The 8,637-nt window shown below is 36.4% G+C and overlaps 1 long non-coding RNA gene across 1 annotated transcript; it reads left to right on the top strand.

Annotated features, from left to right (window-relative positions):
- Positions 1 to 7,949: 7,949 nt before the first annotated feature.
- Positions 7,950 to 8,430, top strand: LOC130973864 (uncharacterized). The gene is made up of 3 exons (XR_009084310.1): positions 7,950 to 7,998; positions 8,159 to 8,204; positions 8,291 to 8,430. It is a non-coding gene; the product is annotated as an uncharacterized LOC130973864 (long non-coding RNA).
- The last annotated feature ends 207 nt before the right edge of the window (positions 8,431 to 8,637 follow it).

Genomic DNA, 8,637 nt, shown 5'->3' on the forward strand with positions numbered 1-8,637 from the left:
TTTGAGTTAAATTTTAATTTGTTGATGCTTATTTGCAGGAGGTTATGACAAAGAAGAAAAGCAGCTCTAGCCTATGATTAGCAGCCCTAAAATACTGGGGAACCACAACAACAACAAATTTTCCCGGTAATTTTAATTTTCATTTGCACACTTTTTATGTTAATTCTCTCTTAACCTTGTATAGTATTACCCTCAATTAAGGGTTTGTGTTGAATAAAGCTCTATAGGCAACAAACATTGGCATTGGGATTAACATGCAACAATGTGTGAACATATAAGCTATTATCCACTACTAGATAGAGGGCACTTTCTGTTTGTGTCAATGTGCAATATTGAAAAAAGTTTCCTCTTTTATTGGGTTTTGTTTGCTCATAGAAGAAACTAATTTAGATTATTTGTCTTATCAAGCTAACTATGGTTACAGTATATAATTGATGTGCGTATTAATTGGCAATTAAGGAAACGAATATTCATTTTACACTATTTATTAATTATCAATATTGCTAAGATGGTAATATATAGAAGTACAAACATTTTTGTTAATGTAGCAATATACGGTTAAATGCTATATTTTTTATATTTATTTGTATACTTAATAGTACATATAAAATTAATTCAAAATATATATAATATTATATTCTATTGGAATATAATTTTGATAATGACTTTAGATTAGTCAATATGAAAAAGAGTTGGAAGAAATGAAGCACATGACAAGGCAAGAGTATGTTGCGTCATTGAGAAGGTATGTGTATTCGTAATTGTATATACCTTTATTGTTATTGATTAATTTTATTCAAAATATAAATAATGAATTATATAAATAATATTTTGTACTGTAGGAAGAGTAGTGGATTTTCGTGGTGCATTCATTTATCGCGGAGTAACAGTACATTTTGATTATTAGAATCTCAAATATATCTATGCAATAATGTATAGTGTAATTATTAATAACTGTATAATTAAAATTTGTTAATGTAGTAAAACTTAATTGATATGTGAAATATTAAAATATAAAGAACTAATGTTATTTTTTTGTCTGTCCCAAACTGTGTTAAGGGTTGTTTTTTGTCCCAAACTGTGTTAAGGGTTGTTTATCCAAATATCAGTGTTATTAGAGAGTTCATTATTATATTTTAAAATATGAATGTAGGCATCATCAACATGGTAGATGGCAAGCTCGGATTGGAAGAGTTGCAGGCAACAAAGATCTCTATCTAGGAACTTTTAGTAAGTGAATCTAGGCTCTAGCTATTCTATTCCACTTATTTTCTATTCTATGCATGTATATTCACTAGCACATGCAACCATATTTTTAATTATGGGTAAAGAAAACGTCCAAATAACTAAAACAAGAAAAGATCCATGCATAATTACTAATTCTATGTGTCTCACTTTCAATTGCGTTGAATTATATAACCTCCTAAAATATGACTCATTAGATACACCTATATATACATCAATGAAAGAACAATTGATGGTTAAAATAAACTTGTGACTAATATTTTAAATACTATTAGGTAGTAATATTTTTAGTAAATATTAATATTTTTTTATGTTTATTTAAATTATAAATTGTAAAGAATGAAAATTCTAAAAACAAAAAATTTAGTATTTTCTGAATAAAAATTAGTGTAGGCTCCACCTGGTCCAACTGGAAGGATACATACACAAGTGAGTACAATGTTTATTATAGCAATTTCGAAATAATTTAAGCTTATTCCTTATAGACTTGAAATTAGAAACAAAAATTCCAAAATATATATCAAAAGTTCATCATAAGAGTATTTCCATAGCACTTTCATAATTTAGTGCATTGACCAAGGAAGTTTCATCTACAGGTTCTTACTCAATCCACAATCTAGCAAATAAGGATGTGAACTTTCATTGCTTAAGACAACATTTGTTTGTGTTGATTGTGGAAATAGCTTCCCAATCTTCAATAGGCATCCATCTCTATGTTTGACGAACATAGAAAAACAGAATTACGAAAACTCCGTTGAGTTTTGTGATGTGGAAACATCTTGTTCTTGTTCATTTTGTCCATAGTCAAAACTCAACTCCATCATCATTCTCACCATTTTCATGTCTCATCATAATCTCCATATTCTTCATACCCATTCTCTTCAGACCATTGAGTCGATAATCAATGTGCTGCCGTTCAGTTACTGATTTTACATGTGGTTCTACTGTCTCAAGGGACTTGCTGCTTCTCGAAGAAACACAACTGTTGAGGCATATCAGGAAGTAATGATAATCATCAGAATTATAAAGTTGGAAATGCGTACTCTAAGAACAAACAGCGGGAATCAGAAAACCTGAGCGGCGTGGTGACGTGCTGCCTGTGTTAAAAGACTGCGGAACTGTCCTTGCTTTAGTGATTTCAATCGGAAAACAAATAGTGTAGCCTGGTCATATTCATCACGAGCATTCTGCAACTGCTGCAATGTAAAAGTTTCCCTTTCCACCTTTAGACCTACCTCTTTCCTTATATTTGGTTACCATATACTTATAAACATCGCTGCAAAATCATAAAACTAAACAATAAGTCATAGCCATGTATCCCAATCAAAGACAAATCAGGAGTTAATACATTACATACCTTTCTCCTCATTGTTGCTTTATTTCCTGAGAACACAAAAAAGTATATCAAATCAAAATAAATAAATATCCTTCATAAAGAATAGAACAGAAAAATGTTCTAAAATAGATTATTAGCACAGCTCCTAAAGTTGTGGATTAAAATAACCTGCTATACCAATAACGAAAAGTTGTAAATTTGTAATTTTAACCAGCATGACATTTACACAACTTGAAAGTTGAAAGCATATAATATGTATGGAGCATCCTAAGTTTGTCATCTTTATGTCTGTATCCTAATTGTTCATGTCTCCATACCCCTCATGCATTTGCATATTAGCTAGATTAGCTAGTTGGTTTAGTTAGTTTTAGCTTAATTTCATTCATTTCTTTGAAATAAACAAGCATTTTGATGAGTTTTATCTTCATACATTAAAGTACCAAGAGTTAGGTGAACTTGGTCAATTTCATGCAAGTAATTCAAGAAACTATGAATGAATTTGAATGAATGAATGTCTTGAAATTTGTTGTATGGAATGGCAAACTTTGATGCAAGTTCTTTGGTTATTGATAGGTGGAGCAGAGCGCCCTGGAGCAAAGTGAAGGCCATCAAAGGCGTGCCAACTTCAGCCTGACTACAAAGGAGTTGCTAACTTTGGTTTCCAACTTAGCAACGCCTTCTCATTGCAGCATCACCACTTTCATTTCAGCTATGAAGTTTCAAGCTGGCAACTCCTTCCCATTCTAAATAACAAAGGCGTTGGCAACTTGATTCTCTAAGTTAGCAAGGCCTTCTATTTTCAAACTAGGTTTCTAAGTTAGCAACTCCTTCCCTTTTTAAATAACAAAGGCGTTGGCATCTTGACTCTCCAAGTTAACATCGCCTTCTTTAAATCAAAACAAGAAAGGTGGAGATCAAAACATGAAGGCGCTGGCAACTTGATTTCTAATTTGGCAACGCCTTCCTTACGCTCTCTGCTTCAGTTTAGCGTTGTTTCTTCTCTTTATTCTGTTTCTTCATCTTCGTCTTCATCAATCATCATTATCATCTTCACCTATTTCTTCTCTTCTTCGACCTAGACTTTAATTAAACAAACTCTTATTTTAACCACCTCTTTCCTAACGGAAGATACCTCCTTCCAAAGCTTTCTCTTGTACCCATTTTAATATCTTTTTCTTGAGCTCGATACCTTCTACCTCTCTAAGCTCTCTTTTGGTCCAGTTACATATATTTCTTTGATAGCCATGAGTTCACCGACAGAATTGGGCTCTACACCGACAGAGCCAATTTCAGTGTGGAAGTTGGTTTGGTGGCTTCTATGCCGTAGAATCCACCTTGTCGACGCTGTCCAGATAGCATGACTAATACCAATATATGTTTTAGTTCGGAATACCAAATTAATTGACTTCTTGGTGTGGTTCGTCGGAGTTATTTCTAATTTTGTTTTCGACATTAGTTATTACATCAATACCTATAAATTCGAGTGGCGGCACGGTTCTTTTATGTTTAAGGTTGCTGTTGGCGCTACCATAGCTTTTTTGATAATTGGATTCGCCAAAGACATGGGTACGCCTTTGAGAGAACCTCTTCGAGTATGCTCAGCATCGCGCCTTAACCTTTTTGGGATCAGATTATGGATCCTGGAGATTTCGATCAACATGATCGATGTCCGCTGCAGAGACTTCTTGGATGATTTTGCCAATAGAGACCAACCAAAGATCAGACTGACAGTTCTTCTCATTTTTCATGGCAGTAAACGAACTGGGTTACTTGGCCGCCTTATCTAGTAGATTCGATGTATGTTGGCATTCACCGTGACAAAAGCATGTAATAGGTTCTGCGCAAAAGTGAAAATCATATTATTTCTCAATTCTTCTTCTATCGTTATTGGCGGTTGTGGCTATGTTCTGCGTCCAAAACAAGCCAGCATTACCGGAAGAGAAGTCAAGTGAGAGAAATGAGGAAGATAACAGATGCGCATTAGTTAAATACTTTCGAGAAATGTTTCGGACCATGAAGAGGCTGAAAAACTCAAGTTATGTCTGATGGCAACTGAGTTATTCAATGGGTGACATTGTACGAGTTCTTATGGTACATTTTTTATTGGATGGAGACTGAGGTAGTCGATGCAAAGCATAGAGAGCTTAACCCTAGTGGAAGGCTATTATATAACACAGGCTATCGGTATGGAACTCATCTTCTTATACCAACTTGGGGGTTGTGCGTGTTATGTCCTTGGCTGTACAACTCATTGAGCGAGTGCTTGGCGCGAAGATCCTTTGGAAACTGGCAATTATAAAATTTCCAGTTGCTCAAAGGTTCTTAGCGCCACCAAGCGCTCGCCCAATGAGCTCTAACTAAGGACATAACACCCGTAACCACCCAAGTTAGCATAAGACGCTGAGTTCCATACTGGTAGCCTGGGTTATATAATGGTCTTGCACTAGAGTTAAGCTCTCTATGCTTTGCACCGAATACTTCAGCCGTACAATGCCACCTAGTTGAATAAACTCAGCCGCTATCAGGCATAACATGGGTTTATTCAGCCTCTTCATGGTCCGAAATATTCTCGAATGCATTTAAATAGTGCACATTTGTCATCTTTCTCTTTTATCTCACTTGACTCCTCCTTAGCTAATGCTGGTTTGTTTTGGACGCAGAACACAGCCACAGCCGTCACGGTAGAAGAAGGATTAAGAAAATTGGTATGCTTTTTACATTTGTGCAGAACCTATGTGCAGAACCTATCACATGCTTTCGTCATGGCAAATGCCAACATAATATCAAATTTACTAAATAAGGCGGCCAAGTAATCAGTTCCTTTTCGACTGCCATGAAGAATGAGAAAACTGGTATGCCAGTTTGATTTTTGGTTGGTCTCTGCTGGCAAGATCATCAAGGAAGTCTCTGCAGCGGGCATCGATCATGTTGATCGAAATCTCTAACATCCATAATCCAATCCAAAAAATGATTAAGGCGCGATGTTGAGTATACTCAGAGAGGTTATCTCCAAAGGCGTACCCAATGTGTTTGGCGAATTCAATTATAAAAAAAGTTATGATGGCGTTAGCACCCGCAAACATAAAAGGACGGTGCCGCCACCTAAATTTTAGGTGTTGCTGTATAACTAAGTAAGTGATGGAAAACAGAACTAGAAACGGCACCGAGCCGCACCGAAAAGGTCCATATCCGGTATTTCGAACTCCACATAGATTGGTATTAACCATGTTATCTGGACAGCGTTGATAAGGTGTATCTCGACAACGAAGGCCACCAAAATCAGCTTCCACACTAAGATCGGTTCCGCTAGTGTGGAGCCTGATTTTTCGGTGAAATCATGACTCTTAAAGAAGAAGGTATGTAACTGGGCACAAAGAAAGAGTTTTGAGGGAAGTAGAAAATATCGGGCACAAAGAGGGATTAGAAAATTGGCACAAAGGAAGGAGGTAGTCCTCGGCTAGGCAAGAGGTGGGTTAAAATAAAAATTTGTTTAAATAAAGCTTTGGTTGAAGAAGAAGAAAAAGAAGGTGATGAAGATGATGATGATGATGAAAGACGAAGATGAAGAAACAGAGTAAAGAGAAGAAGTAAAGAGAAGAAGCGACACTGAACTGAAGCAGAAAGCATTTCAGAATGATGATTGTTAGTAAGCATTTCAGAATGATGATGTCCCACCCAAAGAAATTGCACCTGATTTATCTAGTAATAAGAGTGAAAGTGTGACTAAATCAGCTACTCTTTCAATGGATAGTACTTTGCAATAAGTAGTGAAATTGTGCTTGAGAATATTCGCAAGTAAGTTTTTTCTTCTTTTCCTTTGGGTTTAGTCTTTAACCAAGTTGTTTGTAGTTCTCAGGAGGAAAAAAATCTGACTTTGCAGGTTACACTTTTCAACATGGCGCAATTTAGGTCAATTAATTAGGTCAAACAGAAAACAAAGATGGGGCTTACGTCAAAAACCCAGGACTGAGATTTTTTAAGGAACTTAAGCTGACGAGTTCTAAATCTGATGCTAATTATGATGAGTTGGGCATGGAAGGACTTGAAGACAGACCTGGAGAATGCAGTTCTGATATTGGATCATCCCCGATGAATGTAGATAGTTCACCTCCTGAGGCTAAGAAGTACTCTCGGGCAAACAATTATTGCAGTTTGATAAAGCTCATAGACCTGCCTTTTATGGTATTTGGCCCACAAAGGTTAGATTATGCTCGAGTAGATTTTGGGGTTAGTGCTATGTGTACTTAAAGCCCTTTACTGGTCATCACTATTAAACCCTCATTTGTTGATTAAATTCTTGAATTTGCTTATTTGTTGAAATATGTATTTGTAGTAAGCTGTTGGACCACGCCATCCTTTAAGAAAGGACCCAATCCTGGATTATGATGTCACCAGCGATGAGGAATGGGAAGAGGTGCATGAATTTTTGTATTTAAGTTGATGAAATATCAAATGGATTCCACCTGCTAACGTGCATAATTTTCCAGGAGGAACCTGGTGAAAGTCTTTCAGATTGTGACAAAGATGAGATGAATCTCTAGAGGACTGTCCCAAATCTGATGAAGAAAGTGAAGATGGGTTTTGTACCTGACGGATATCTCTCAGAAGATGAGGTAGAGGCTGTGCTATTGTTGTACTGAATTTGCATTTGTTATGTTTCGAATTCAGTGATTCCAATTTGGACCTTTGGTATGTTCCTATATGCCTGAGCGTCATTAACTCTGTTTATTCATATGTAGGGTGCACAAGCGGAAGGAATGGAAATTGACATTGAAACTGAGGGGGTTGATAGCACGCCAAGCAGTAAGGATGACAGTGAAAACGAGGAGTTTTATGCATTACTTCGACATCAGAAATATTTAAACAGTTTGACAGAGCATGCTCTTCGAAAAAATCAACCGTTGATTATAGCAAATTTGACATAACCAGGGTCTGTTATTGGATCGAAGTCTAAGTGGAACTCCTAAACAGGAGCAAACGTTCTTGCAGGCCTTGAGTATGTGTGTAATACCTGGTGGCTCATATATAGAAATGTCTATAGAGAAAGTGCAAGATGAGGACCACGAAACCTGTCTCCCCTAATGATAAAGGTGGTGCTACTCCTTTGTTTGATATGGCTCCTATACTGGACTCAGACCTACCAATAATTGTAAGCTGCACGGGTTTCATTACTAACTTATATCTCTTAAGGATTGCTTTTGCAAAAACTGCCCTTTATTTTTCTGTGATGAATTTTTAGCTTGATATTATGCTGCAGTATGCATATTTATCATCTTGCAGGTTACTACTATTCAGAATTGTTCCCAGAGCATAAATAAAGTGTTAGGGTCTTTGCAACAGAAATTCCCATCTGTCTCAAAGTCCCTACAAAGAATAAAGTGCGAGAAGTATCAGACTATGTTGATAACCGCTGGCAGGTATGTGAGCTTGAAGATTCCACAATCTAATTGCTGGCTCAAATGATTCCTTTCCTTTCATACAGTGCTGTATTGAGTCTATTGGTGTGATACATTTTACTTTATGGTTGATCTCATGTTTGTATCTTAAAAGTTAAAATCATGTTCTACTTTAATCCAGGTGAAGAAGGAAGTTTTACTTAAGCTTGGCTTGCCTGTTAACCCTGGTTGCAATTTTGATTTTCCCACTCATTTACCCAAATTTTGATTTAGTTTTCCTTCATCTAAATTAAATGTATATATGAACATGCAGAAAAGAGAAGCATTGCTGCATTTTTCTTCAAAAGATGCTTGCCACCTGCGGATGGAAGTGTGAGACCCGGTGAAATTTCACCAATATCATCCCTGAAATCACATTCTGGCAGTAATCAAGAACAGCAGCAGAGTTCGTACAACATCTAGTCCAATGATGTCATTACTAATGGCATTTCTGCTCCATCAAAGAAGAATTTATGAGGCGAGTGAAGAAGAATTTTTAGGTACTGGACTGCAGCTGGGTTATATTACGAACCATCAAAGGGACTAAGGGTGAGACTTCCGTGTACCCCTCCATGATTTCTTTCTTTTGTGAAAAGGATAGGTATCAAGCATTTAGTGAGT

The sequence above is a fragment of the Arachis stenosperma genome, chromosome 4 (genome assembly GCF_014773155.1).
Source record: "Arachis stenosperma cultivar V10309 chromosome 4, arast.V10309.gnm1.PFL2, whole genome shotgun sequence".
In the NCBI taxonomy this organism is placed as follows: domain Eukaryota; kingdom Viridiplantae; phylum Streptophyta; class Magnoliopsida; order Fabales; family Fabaceae; genus Arachis; species Arachis stenosperma.